At 34.9% G+C, this 15,234-nt stretch overlaps 1 long non-coding RNA gene across 1 annotated transcript; it reads right to left on the reverse strand.

Annotated features, from left to right (window-relative positions):
• Positions 1–335: 335 nt before the first annotated feature.
• Positions 336–14,922, reverse strand: LOC110481808 (uncharacterized). The gene is made up of 3 exons (XR_002467315.2): positions 12,723–14,922; positions 8,617–8,662; positions 336–7,574 (listed from the first exon to the last, which is right to left on the reverse strand). It is a non-coding gene; the product is annotated as an uncharacterized LOC110481808 (long non-coding RNA).
• Between the last annotated feature and the right edge of the window lie 312 nt (positions 14,923–15,234).

The following is a 15,234-nucleotide window of genomic DNA, read 5'->3' on the forward strand; positions in this document are numbered from 1 at the left end:
AAAGAACAAATTCCTGCAATGGTGCAACATATGAGAAATGGTGTTTCTTAGAAGGAAGATAGATAGATAGATAGATAGATAGATAGATAGATAGATAGATAGATAGATAGAAAAAGAAATAAAAGAACAGGAAGTTAAAAAATATTCCAACCTAGGTACTTGGAATTCTCTCTCCTCCTCAAATGCATCTTCATTAATATTCTGAAAGATGAGAGATAATAGCCAAATGGGCAAAGATGCATATAAATATATACATATGTGTATATTTAGGCCTATAACTATATTAACAACTAAGGACTTCAGCAATAAAGGATTCCACAAAGCATCAGAAACTTTAAAATTTAAAGAAACATATTCCCATCAGTCTTCTGATGAAATAGAGAAGGAATACATGTTTATCAATGCTGCCAGTAATTATCTAGAGAAAGAAAGTGATAACCTTTATCATGTCAGGCTGCTTAACTTAAAATACACAGTTTTTGAGGTGCTGTCAAGTACAGTTAACTAATAAGGGCTCTGCTGGAATGCAGTGACAGTGTGCTGACAATCTCCAAGTCTGTGCAAGATCAAGGCGACTTACAACATTGTACCAATTATCTGTTGGATATATAACGATCCCCTACAACAGTCATGCTTGCAGAAAGAGAAGTGAGAATGAGGAGAGACATGTGGTACCATGGTCTTTTGTGCTCTGATGCATCACGGAAAATGCTGAGGATGCAGAATCACTGCTACCTCCATCCTGCATGAGGTGCTGTGTATTTGACTGGCTGAATAAGTTGGCTCTAGGTGTGCTAGCTCAGACCAGTTAGAGAGCTGACAGGAAGCAGAGTGATGCTGCTTGCTACAGAAGAACCTATCACCAAGGGGAATATGGATGCAGGCTGGCATGACATGAATCATTCTTTACACAGCAAATAAATAGCAAGAGCAAAAAATGCACCCAGCATGTTTCCTAGCAGTCATCTGGCAGCATCAGAGGAAACTGTTGTAAATATTTACAGTTATAGTCCTTGGCAGTGAAATCATAGCAGGCATTGCTAGCAATGCTCAGTTTAACAGGTCAGCCAGTTGCAGTTATTAATCTGGAAATACTGACAAAAATAATAAAAGAAAATAAAAGTTGTCTTGATGAAAAATTGAAAGTTCAGTATTATCTAAGACTCTAAACATTTTAGTCTTGGTTTGACTTTATTAATAATTTCATTTTTTCACAGAAAAAAATATTATTTTGGGGGGTTTTCTATTGATTGAAATATAGTCATTAGAAATGCTGGGGGTAAATGCATTTTCTCTTTTGCAGCCCACAGAAAAAAAATTGTTGTAATTTGGTCATATCTGTATAAACATGAATTTAATATTTCATTGTCTTGAACAACCTGAACTATAAACTGCCCAGGCACAAATAATTTTTCATTATTCTATTCCTAGAATTATCTTAAATGATTCTAAAAATTTTTTGCAAAATGCTGCAAATACCATAAGAAATTCTCTTTTATTTGCCATGTATACTTACTTGGGAAGATTAAGAGCTGTGAATGTGCTCACTGAGAGAGAATATTGTATTAATTGTGGTCAATATTATGGAAACCAGTCCCTCTTGAAAAGTCAGTGAAAAATTCTCAAATCATTGAGAATTGATCAAATCCATTCTTGAAAGTTCCCTGAAGCAGATGTCTCTTTTAAGACTGGGTATTGATCAGAAGTATATTGACTGAGGAAGAAGACAGGGAGGAAGTTGAACACACTGCAACATTATGTTACAAGTGCCAGCTTTAAAAAAACAATGTATTTCTTCTTGGCAATAGCATAGCAAAGATAAAACAGAGTGCTTGTGAAAACCTGTCTATGCACCTTCTCACATCTGGGACTACAAAAGAGCAAGCATCTGAGGGACTAACACGAAATTTCTGTATTAACTCAGTGGGAGAATTAGATGCAGACACAGAGACTGAAAAGTGAGCATAAAACGAGTATAAGAGTTTGAGTCATGTGGTTTTTTTATATTTTTTATGATATTTGAAAAATAATGGGTCACAGATACCAAGAAGACAAAAATCAAGTGAAGTCTAGTAACTAAATTTAATTGATAAATCAGGCTATGTCTAGATGATATATTTTCAGCTTTGATGCTTTTTCCTCTTCAGTATAAGTTGTAATATTCTGTGGCATTCTTTTATCACTCACAATTAATGTTAGTACTGGATCTCAGACTGGGTCTGGTCACTGTAATAACTTTCTCCAAAAAAAAAACTCTCACAACCATACCCAAAAGAAACCCCAACAGAGAGGAAGAAAATAAAAATGGGTGTTACTCTGATGTGCAGAATTTAGAGGCCACAGTGTTGCACACTTGCCTTTAGAAGTAGCATTCCCAGTTTAAGCTGACTGCACAGGTCCCTTTTGGCTGACAGTACCTGTGCTGGGGTCCATGAGACTGCATTTAGAGCACCACTGAAATGGCAAAGGCAATCCACAAATTTCACCAGGGATGTGGCTCTTTCAGCATCTTCTCTGGACTGATGGTAATCAAAGTTTCTGCATAACACCTTGTCCAGCTGGGCAGCTCAATGTGAAACCTTCCAGAAAGGCAGGCCATGTGCTGTCTTAGGAGATAAATCTTCCTTATGATCTTTTACTTTATTTTAGATAGTCCAGTTTTTAATGCTTCTTATTTTATAGCCCTGGTTACATTTCATGCCATAGGTTGCTTTTATTAATAAAGTGAGAGACCTGAGATTTGGATATGACTCATCTCAGATATAAAGCACTCCAGGCACCCTAATTTTAGATGAATAAATTTAAAAATATTATTTCAAATGACTGCATGTCTATTCCACCTTGATACTCTTCTGTGATACGCAGGTGTTGCTTCCCTCAAGCTCCATTTTTTCATTTTCTCCATTTTATGTGGTAAAACTGGAATTATGCCCAAGAAAACTAATAAAATCACTCAGGAGTGAAAAATCAATGTGAATTTTGTGACATGGGTTGTAATTTTTAACAGGGAATAAAGTTCATTATCTTGACATGACTGAAAATAGTATTTGACAGTAAGGAGTGGATCTCTGAAGAGGAGTTAAACATCATGATACCTAACTTAGGGATGCTGTTTCAGAAAGTGGAATATAAACTCCAGTCCTTGAGTAGAGACAAGTCAAAGATCAGAATTCAAGTAAGTGCTGACCTTGTCAGTGACCATTGACCATGTCAATGAGTGTCTGATAACCACTGGGAAATACTGAAGTGAGGAGACAGACATACATATCTTGGCTTAAGGGATGTTTGGTGCCTAACCTTGTCACAGAAGACTGAAGGAGGGAGAAGTGCTTGTGGTGATCTTACACTTTTGTGTGATGCTGACACTTATCTCTTCACCTTGTGTAAGGGAATGGAGAACAACAGTCTGGGTATCTCTACACTGCATAGTCCATTTCAAAAGAGAAATCTAAACTGAAGTCTTCTATATCCCAAGCTGTAGTAGGATATACGAAACAGACACTCACAGACTTATCTTCTTGTCTATCTCTGTATGGAAGCAGGTATGCTCAGTGTACGTGTTAGTTTAGATATATAAAGTGAGTTTGACAGAAAAGATTGATGTAAGATAATTGATTGTTTTGGGTGCTGAGTTTGTCAGACTTTCTAAGAGGCATCACATAATTGAGAAGAGAGATCTGGATTGGGTTGGAAGGTACCACCAAAAATCATCTAGTCCAACCCCACTGCAATGGACAGGGACATCCTCAGTTAGATCAGGTTGCCTCAGAGGCCCATCCAACCTGACTTTAAGTGTGTTCAGGGATGGGGCATCCATTACCTCTCTGGTCAAAAAGCTGTAGTTTTACCACTCTTATTCTAAAATAACTTCTTCCCTAAATCTAATCTGAAATGATCCTCCTTCCGTTTAAAACCACTAACTTTTGTCTTATATCAACAGACCCTGCTAAAACATTTGTCCCTGTCTTTCTTATAAACCTCTTTAGGTACCAAGCTGAGCAATCCCAACTCTTCTCGCCTTTCCTCACAGGAGAGATGCTCCAGCCCTCTGGACCCACTCCAAAATTCCCTTCCTATGCTGAAGGCTGGATGCAGTACCCAAGATGGGGTCTCATGAGAGTGTAGTAGAGGGGAAGAATCACCTCCCTCAAACTACTGGTCATACTAATTTGATGCAGCCCAGGAATTTCACTAGAATTTATATTAACTCTTAACCTATAACAAAAAAACCCAAACAAACAAACAAACAAACAAACAAAAAACCAAAAACCAAAAACAAAACCAAACAAACAAACAAAAAAAAGCCCTAGAAAAAATCCTGGATCTTAATAGTCATTTACAGAGAAGACAGAGAAGACATTTCAGCCATAAAAGCATTGCAGAACGAGCCTCCAATAAAACTTTTTTTTCTGGTAACTTTGTTGTAGTCATTATTGACATTTGTTAAATATAGCAATGTCTTTTACATGGGCATCAACCTTCTGTGGAATGATTCAGTAACAAGATAAGCAAAACTACAGCTCCACTGTTGAGAAAAATTTGCAAAGATATCTTCTATGCATCAAAAGAAGATGGCAAAAATTATAACAATCACTTTAAAAGAAAAAAAGCCACATATATGCAAATGAAAACTTAATGTATTTTGAGGACATTCATGTATATAGAAGTAAAACTAGAACTAACCCCAAAATGGGCTCTTGTTCACACTAAAGCTTTATTTAGCTCAGTATCATGACTCTCTGATGATAGTCCACAGTGGAAGTCTAGGAAAAAATACAAGCACAAGTATGCAATAATAGGTCCCCAGACTGTCTGTCTAGTCTCAAAGAAATTGCAGGTCTGGGACTTTCTAACTCAATGGGTATCTTTTCATACTTAATAGCCCACTACATATTTTCCCATAATTTAAGCTAGGCACTACTCTTGTCTCTCTGGATTTTTAACATGCACAGTTGGGCAAGGAGCTCCACAGATTAATTACATGAAAAACAGCTTTCTTCTCTTTCTTTTGAACCAGCACCTTAAGCAGTTTTTACCACACCTCACTTCTTGTATTTAATCAACTATTTGCCTTTTTCATATCACTTAGGATTTTATAGGTAAAGTCCAACAAGTGTAAATATAAAACTTCACATGAATAGAGCCATTTGTGTTCCAGCCTATAGATGGGTCTTGATGTCATACACTTCATGATAATGCGGATATTATCATTATCATATAGAAAGAAATTATGTGCAACAGAAATAAATCTACTGGAAAGACTGTTAATAAATCTACTGGAAAGTTCTATCTGGTCTAAATAAATTAACAGTCTTAAATAATACTTTTATAAATAACTAGTAATCTGATTTTTACAATGACAGCACAAGTCAATCATTGTTAAAAGCAAAGAATGTCTGATATTAGTTTCAGAGTATTTTTTTATTTTGAATTTTCCAATTTGTTTTGTAATGATAGAAACATGCTACTGCTATGGTGACGTGCCAAACTAGCATTGCAAGTACCTTTTCTGGCACCTTGTGCAGAAAAAAAAAACAACAGTATTTTGATTTGTCTGTCTAAATGGCTCTATGTGTTCATTGTGGCCACAGACTCTTAATTTGTGTTGCTCTACTTTTCATGAACTCTTTTTGAAATTCTTGATTAGAGTGATCGTGACAGATATTACAGTATCATGCTGAGTATACCTCAAGGGATGTTTTGACAGGTTTAAAAATTATATTAAGCATTTTTATATTGCTTCACTCCTCACAAAAGTAGGAGCTAAGATTCTATTGAATCCTTGAAGACTATTGGAAAGAGATCTGGTCCTACGACCTAACCCAATAATTTTACAAGGAAATGGAATGTATTAATGCTATTGTTACTCTGGTAAACACTTCTGACATTGACCACATTATGCCTAGCAGATCAATATTTTTCAGCCACTTAATTATCTGGGTGATTGCATTTGCGAATTTGAACATAAATAAATGTCTTACCTGATCAAATACTTTATAGAGCTTTAGAGAATTGCTTCAAAATTGAAGTGTTCTAGTCTTGAGAATTTGCTACATTTCCTACAGAGCTGATGACTTGAAATTTTTTATGCAAACTGATTTAGTTTTTTTAAAATTTCTCTTTCAGAAGTGACATTAAGGAGCAGTTAGCTGTACCATGAGATAGTCACTCAAAATGGTGTTGTTTTTGGTCCAGGCTTATTTATAAATTCTCTTGAATTTAAACAAACAGAAAAAATATAAAAGCTGGATAAATATAGAAGCAGAATTGTCTCTACAGGTGATATCACTCTAAAGAAAGTGGAATATGATAAATTAAAGCAATCAAAAGCAAAAAAAAGTGAAAAAAAATAAAAGAGCACCAGATCTGTATTTTTTCAGGAATGTAAAGAAATTTTTAGCAAAACACTTGCTAATATTTCCAGCTAATTAAGCCAAACTACATACCACCAGAAATAAAGGAAAAAAAAATTTTAGGGATATTTAAAATCTTGTTACAGGTCTAGATCTTTATTTTATAACTGATCCTATGAGAAAATAAACCCAGACTCAAGGCTTTCCTAAATCTTTGGTGTTTAAACAGAGAAGGAAACCACTGAGACTACCTGTAACTACTGCCACTGTAATGCTATAAAAAGTAAGAATCTCCTGGCTTTCAGAAGTAACTGGTTTCCATCCTAGCCTATTTAGGTTTATTACAGGAATATGTTTCACATTCAAATCTTACAGCAATGCCTACCAAAGCACTACATTGTCAACAGAAGTGCAGAATGCAATAGGGAAATTTACAAGCTCCTTTCAGAGAATGAAAACCAACCAACAAAACCTCACCAGAAGTTGTTGTCTTTATGGAAAATTTGAAATAGTTGAGAAATTCCTCTGATGCTGCCATATTTGCAAAATTGAATGATACTTTCTACTTCAAGTATTCTTTTCTTCTAGTTGTGTGCTGAACTTGGTGTAAGTACCAGGCACAAGGTGAACCTAGGAAAGAATGACATTTCAAGACTTGTGAATCTCCACACTTGCAGAAGAACTGCCATACCACAGACATACCACTGCTGATATATAACCATGTTCCTGACATGTAGGAATTTATGGGGTTTTTGCTTGTTTGGTTGGTTTTTTATTGTTTACTGCATTTGAAATTGCAATCAGACTGCTTTGACAACATTTTAAAAAGGGAAAGATTGGAAATTGTTCAGAGAAGAGTTACTGGAATGGTCTGTAGATTGCTCTGGGAAAAATGTTAACAATTAAGAACAGTCAGCTATTTGATTTATAAAAAATAGTTACATATTCAATTATAATAAGAACAAATACCTAGATGAACTGCTGTACATTGAGGGCACAAAGCACTGAATATTTTCTAAAGGCATTCTGTCTTGTCTACAAAAAGACAAGATAAAATGCCTTTTGTATGATATTTAAAGCCAAGGTGAAAAACTGCAGCTTAAAATATTTCTTTGACTTACATCCTATAACAGAGCAAACTTTAGGCTGGTATGAAGAAAAGGTATCTTAATATGTATAGAAAGACTTTAGTAATCTTCTCAACATGCAGAAAAAATAGACCTGGGAGGAAAGCAGAATAATTTTAATAGATCTGTTCCCCTTTCAAAATCAGAAAACCCCAAATTTTATCTAATGACTGAAGGGTTTGATTGGGGTGCTTTATACTAAACTGCACTTCTGACATCTCCCATTCTCCCCTTCCCTATCCTCCCACCTTCAGAAAAGACTGATCAATGAGACATCGGAATTGCTTAGTTAGGCTGATTATAAAATAGTTTTTTTTTTTTTTTTCTGCTGGGAATTTCCAGTGAAAAAATTCTTTTGCCATTCTGCAATAAAATAAAACACAGAGAATTTTAAAATATCACATGATTTGAACACAAAACAATGTTTATTTCACTCAAGCAAGACAAAATTAGAACATATTTTGCAATATTTATTTTTAAATATTAAAATATTAAATATTAAAATTCATTTCAATTCAAAGAAAGTATTTAGGAGAAGATAAAATGCAAACTACAGTTAAAAATGCCTCATCTAGATATTTCTCTGATGGGAACTGACATATCAATTCAAGATTAAATAATTTTTTGAAGGATATGGAAAAACTTGTTCCAGAAATACCTATGTAGGGTTCTTCTGACTTGCTTAACAGCTTCTACACTGACTGAAGATTTATTGGCAGGGAAATATGACAGTTGAGAATCAGTGATACTTTTCAAAACACATGTGGTTTTAGATTTGTTTCACAGAATCCCACTGGGCATTAGCATAACATAATTTCTGACATTTTCCGTTAGTCATTTCCCTGCCTGGCTAGGATAGAATTGTGAATTGAATAAGAACAGGAAAAAAATACTGTGTTTCTCTTTGGGAAGATCTAATTGTTGCAGCAGACCTTATATCTTACTTTTTTTTTAAAGAATATGTACTTCTATTTTGGAATAACATACAGATCTCTTTGCTACCAGTGGAATGTAGATCTGTGAGTACTATTTGCAGTTAGAATTATAAAAAGGCACTTTTTAATTTTTTTGTGGTGTAGGGGTGGTATTCAAAAGAACCCTTAAAGAGTAATAGCTAGAGATATTTTCCACTTTACCTTGTTTCATTTGAACAAATGCACTCTGGCCTCAATAGCCATAGCACTAAGGAAAAGGAAAACAGAACCAGCTTTAAGTAAATTTAAAAAAAAAAATAAACAGTATTCTACTGCTTTAAAATGCAATGAATTCTTCTGTTTCACTTTTTCACTATCAGCTGTCTCATTGATTTATGATCTGTTTCACTGCAAACTGTGATTCTTAACAATTGCCTGAGATGTTGATCTCTCTTTCTGTTCAAGTACCTCATGGTACTGGATATTGCTAAGGATTATCTGTTTTCTATGAGAGTAACCTTCAAAGGCAAATGGATTGTTTGCTAGTGTCATCATTAGTATTTAGAGAGCTTGAAAATACTCTGCTTATGAAAATATAGCAGTAGCTACTGCTTCAGTTAAGTGGAGATATTAATAAGTTTTCAACACTGTGAACTGAGAGAATATTGAATGTTCAGACATGCTATTGGGGCAGCAATGCTCTCATATTTTTTCATAGTAAGCCTTAGGCTTGCAGCACTGAAATAGAGTGCAGGTGAAAATATATTTATGATTGATATGGAAGGTGTTAGTTTAGGTCATTGTGCCTCAGACAACTGAAAGGGCAGTCATGTTCCTCATGCAGAACAATCCACCTTTTTATTACAGGAAGGAAAAGAGATGTAACGAGCTGTCACATTCCTCAGTAAAAGTTACCCAGACACAACTGCTTTGTTCCTTTCTGAATGGAGTCATGGAATCACTGCATAATTTCATGTTTGTGCCTTCTTTGGGAGTGTTGAATATTGAATAGCTTCTCTGCTATAATTGGTTTGCGTATGAGTGTTAAAAAGCTTCACCTAAACTGTATTTATTGTAAGTGAAATGAAAACAGGAGAGCAGGCACTTGGGCTGACTTTATTGTTAGGTTCAATCCAGATTTATGGGTAAATAGACTGGAAGGAAACCCATTAAGGTGCTATGGCTCTTATGTCTTTCTCAAAAGGTATATTAGCTGTCTGAACAGCTCATATTCCCTCTGCAAAATAACATATCCACAATGTGAGTGTTGTGCACCCAGATCAACCCATTTAATTTAAAATACTTGGTGAGTCAGGGTGGATGAAATTTATTAGAATGGGCTCTGAAAACTTTCCAATGTCTTATACAAAGACTTTGAACATTCCAATGTTAGAAAATTCATACCAAATTTTTCCCAGATCCCATGGATGTGCCTGTATAATAAAGCATCTTGTTCTTGGGCAAAATGAGGGTAGTGTGTGCATTTTCCAAGATTTAGTTCTGTGCTTTTTAGGTTTTTTTTTTTTAACTTCAGCTTCCCAGAAGTGAGTGTATGTTCCTTGACAGAAAGTCAGAAAGCTGTCAGACAGAGTACACTTTATGAGAGCAATATGGTTTCATTTTGCTGAAACATTCCTGAGAATTTTAAGGAGTTGTCAAAATGAATTCACTTTATTACTGGTTAACATTAAAATCATAACTGAAGCCACAAAAAATAGGTCCAGGAAATAATAAAAAAACCCAGCAGTATGCCTGTCGTTCATTTTGACAGCATTGTGGGAACACACTCTATTGCTTCTGTTTTGCTGTTGGAGTTTAGACTCTTATGGGAAATTTGCTAATTTTTTGTCAGGCTGAGTTTAGTTCTTGAAATTTAGCATATTCAAAGTGGGAAAAAAGCTAACACGAGTTAGTGATATGAAGAAATGCATGACCATATAAGCCAATGCTGTGTGATATTTCAAGTACATGGAATAAGCTTATGTGATTAATCACCTACATTTATATATAATATAAATACACATATATATGATTGCAAATTTAAAAATATTGAAATATGCATAGAAGCTTAGTCACAATAATTTATTTAATGACAGCTATAAAATAAATAAATAAATATTTGCCTTTTTTTATGTGAGCATCTGATATTGTTAAAAGGATCTATGGAGAATATGAATCAACTAATGGGATGAAGTGAACTCCATTTAAATGCTATGAAGTCAGTATCAGACCTATGGGAAGTGTATTAAATTACATTGATAATACTTAATATATTTGTCCTAATATGCACAAGTCCTAGGACAAATTTTAACAAAGCAAGTGCATAAGAGGGTTAATCAACTTTTAATCTAAGGCTCAGTTTCAGCTCTGATGTTAATTTGTTTGCAATTTTCTATTTTCACAGGTAACATGGTATTTTCACAGGTACAAAGTGGTTTTGTTTTTGTTTTTATTAATACTACTGTGCATTTATAGACATTTAAGTTAAATAGGTTCTGTCATTTCTAATAATAAGCTTAAGAATAATCAATATCTATTTTCAAGGATTTTTTTTCCGTATTTATGGAGACAAGGAACTGCTTTTTGAAATTAAGCAGAAAATGCTAACACAACTCTATTTTTACAAAATTTGAAGAGAACTTGGAGAGCCTGAAGCAGCAGAACATAACTATAAAAAATGAAGATGGAACCATATTAGAAGTTTTTCTTGGTATGATAGTAGATTAGTTATATGTTCATGCCTGTAAAATTTGATACTAAAGTGAAGCAGTAATTCAGCATCTGTCCATTCAGCTACCATTTGTATATCATTATCTCTGAATCAAAGTGTTTATGTGTTTTCCACCATGGAGATTGAAATTTTAAAATTTTTTTTTAGTGTATAGTTGGTATTAAAAGCCAAATGTTATGCTGTACTGTTTTGGCCTCAAAGAAGGTAGGAAGATTAATTGACTGAAGCAGGTGATCCATAACTTCTTAGTAATATAGAGATTTCAATGAAAGCTGGAGCTCTGAACAATCTACAGAATTCAGTTATTTTATCTTCTATTTAATATCTTTGCATGAGATAATAATAAAAATAAGGAAATAATCCTATACAAAATATGCTGAAGCATTGTATCAAGAAAGACATTTTAATATATTAAAATTTAATTGTGCAAATGTGTGTGTGTATGTATATATATGTACATATATGTATCTATATATATATGTATGTATTTATATATGTGTGTGTGTGTGTGTGTGTATGTATGTATGTATGGACATGTATGTATGTATAAATGGATGTATATATGTATATATAAATATATAAATATATATAAATAAAAATTTCATCTAAGTGTAAAAGGAAGCTGTTGGAATTCATAATGTCCCTTAGACATTTTTGGAGGTTCTGGGCCCAGATCAGAAGCATTTGAGACCCTGTCAGGCAGCTGGAAACAGCTGTGATTTTTGGTTTGAACCATGGAATGATTTAGCAATTTTTCAGGAAGAAGTCACAAATGTTTAGATATTATAGTAGAAGTAGTCACAAAGTAGAGGGAAGAATTTTTTAGTGCTGTACAGGGGGGTTTTAATGCTTGCACAGGAGGGTTTCAGTTTTGTACATGGGGGTCAGAGGTTTTAAGATGGAGGGATTTGGGCCTGTCCTGTCCTTCCTCTTTCTTCTTCCTTACCTCCATGTTCTTGGCGATGTTGGCACTCACAGATTGGTTTAGAGTAGAAAAGCACCATTTAATATAGGTAGTAGGTATTGGGGGAAAACTGTAAACATGTATCACGTAATGTACCATATAAAAGATAGCAGCAGCCCTGGGCAGGGGAGAGAAGAAGAAAACACCAGACAGGGAGGGTGCCAGGGGAGTGTGTGCCTCTGCATGAGCTGCTGAGCAAACCTCAGTAGCCAGAGAAGACAATCTTTTAGATAACTTGCAATAAAATGCCTTGAGACCGAACGACAAGAGACTATTGAGGCTTTCTTTGGAAGCATGGGTTGGAGAAGTTTTTTCATCACACGAAGCCACCCCGCAACCCAGGGTGGTCTTCGACAGGAAGCAAATGGCTGACAGCAAGTCTTCATTTCAGCCTTGGCAAAGACAACTATATTTTTAGAAATGCAGGAGCAGTTCCGTGTGTTACTGCCGCGTGTCTTACAGACGTTCCCGTGGACACGGCCCCGGCGCTGTTTCAGACACGGGGCAGCTCTCAGCACCGTCCCGGTCCCAGCCAGGCGCGCCCGGGCGGGTGTTCAGCACCGCGGACAGCAGCCTTGCCGCCAGGGCAGCGGCCAGCTCCCCTCGGAGAAACCCTGACCCCGCGGGACTCACGCATCGGAGCCTCAACTGGAGACGCCTTTTCTTCTTGCTGGCATATCTAGCTCTCTATTTCCAGCAGGTGGAGAGGCTTCAAATATCGAAGAACATGCCTGGCTATTTTCCCACGCTTGCATAGGAAATGCATTTTTTTTTATCTCTAGGCAAAATGTAAAAACAACAAATAACTTCCCAGCAATTAATTTTGTTTGAGTAAATAAGGATTTCTGCCTTGGCTAGTTTATGGTGTATAATGATCATGTGGGTTAAGACCTTGAGGCATCTCCTGAGTCTTTTCATTCAGCCTTGACTGATTGTTAAAAAATGAAAAATGTGGCTAGATTCAAACCTTCAAGGTAGCAGAACACTGTCCTCAGGCTAAAAACCAATGCAAAACTGGTAATTTATTTTAATCCACTCACATGGTAGTCTTATTAACAGGAAGACAGATTTTGTGCATTGTTTTGTTTCTCAGAGAATTGATCACTAGTAGATGTTTTTCTAAACTGGTGCCTTATTGGATGTCTTAAAAAGTACTAATTTTTCTAGAAATTTTACTAATGTTATTTAACATTGTGTTTCATTATTGTCAAAGTTATCAAAATACATTATGCTAAAGAACAGTGATCCATAAGTACACTATATGAAAGTAATTACATATATATTAGATATATATCCTTGAATTTACATAGGAATTACAATGCTTTCTATAATTACAAAAGATGGAAATAAACCAAAAAGTGTATGGGGGAAAAGGGTGAAAAAAAAATCATACTGCCTCAAATGTTATAGAGTAAAATAATCAAATAAATTTCTATTTACTATGGTAAAATTCCAGACATCTTGCCCATATCCATATTCCAAAAGACTCTTTTCTAGTCTGAATATCGTATTGATTGATCCATAGTGATCCTCATTTTATGAGGATTTAAATGAACAATCACCTATCCTGGAGATAGGGGCTGAAAAGAGATCTAGTGTCAAAGCCACCTAATTAGCATGTGCTCTAACACCAGAGGTTTTTCTGTCCCAGATGAAGGCTATCTTGCTGCTCTTGTTTAGATGCTTTTTCATGCCAAAATGAACATGCTAGCTCTGATTAAGCAGTAAAAACCACTGACAGTTCACTGGACAAAATTGTGTATATTTAAGCTTCCTTAATTATAAATGAAATTGAATAACCAAATGCAAAAAAGAAAAAATTGATAAAGTGTCATGAAAAACACCTGAAAGCATGTGGAAAAATAAATTAACATTAATAACTAAACTGATTTAAATTCTGTTTTGAAAATGGTAAAATATTTGGGTAGGTATAGGGCATTTGGTATTAGGTCCTGTGCCTGAGCAAACTGTTCATCTAATGAGTACAGTGATGGATCAAGTTTTGTCTAAAAGGCATATTACATCAGAAGTGTTCTTGTCTGTAGTTGCAAAGCCTTTGGACTTTGAGCCATGTGACAGCTGTACTGGCAATGATGATTTTGTCACCAGTACAAGGCTGCTGTGATGTCTCTGATGGTACTTCAGTCACAATGTTGGGTATTGGCTTAAGTTATTGATGAACTATGGGGGATGCAAAGAGAAATAGTCAAAAACTTAACAGGAGTTTTTTTCCCCATCACAATTTAGGGTTTTAACTAGCTTTGAGGTATTATTAGAAAAAGATTGCTCAAAAGTTTTGGTGTTGGAAATGCAATGATTTATTAAGTGTGTAAAAAATTTATGTTGGTGGATTTTGTATTCACTTCTAGAATATGAAAATAACTAAATGATCCCAACCAGGAAAAGCTCTCCATTCTGGGCTGTAATACGTGATTTACTGGAAGTCCTCAGATGCTTTCAACTGGCTCAAAGTCCACATAATCACAATTATATTCAAATACCTTTGTACTTCCATAAGAAAACAATTACAAGGGTATCTAATTACTAACATGATGCATTAGAAGAAAACACATGTCTACAAAACTCTTCTGAGATCACCTCATTTATAAAGTATTTTCAGACTTTGAAAAATTTATTGCTTGTGTCTGGATAAGGAGAGATGCACTTAATAGTATTTTGGGACTGTTTTTCAAACAGTAGCCCTAACTATATGACAGCTTAATCAGTTATATATTAATACCAGAATATACTACCAAGGAAAACATACAAACATGGTAAAAATTAGAAAGAAGACCCTTTTATTTATTAGTCTATGTGGCAGCACATTTTTTTCTCTCTCAGGATTTTTCATAGAGGTGCAGAAAGGGAAACAGAACATAATTTCTATTCTGGCTCTTTTTCTCTCTTTGCACCTCTATGAAAAATCCTGAGAGAGAAATGTGCTGCCACAAGTCTATCCATAAACCAAAAGGCTGAATTAGCTGTGTGGAGATATATATCCCTTGTACAAATTTAGAATTTAAAAGTTACTAACATGTTTTAAAATTCTTTAAAAACTACTGAGGATATAATAAAGAGAAACTATATAGAATATTCTATGTCTGCAAAACATCTACATAAATACACCAAAAGAAGTTTTCTTTTT

The sequence above is a fragment of the Lonchura striata genome, chromosome 2 (assembly GCF_050655825.1).
Source record: "Lonchura striata isolate lonStrDom1 chromosome 2, ASM5065582v1, whole genome shotgun sequence".
NCBI classification, from domain to species: Eukaryota; Metazoa; Chordata; class Aves; order Passeriformes; family Estrildidae; genus Lonchura; species Lonchura striata.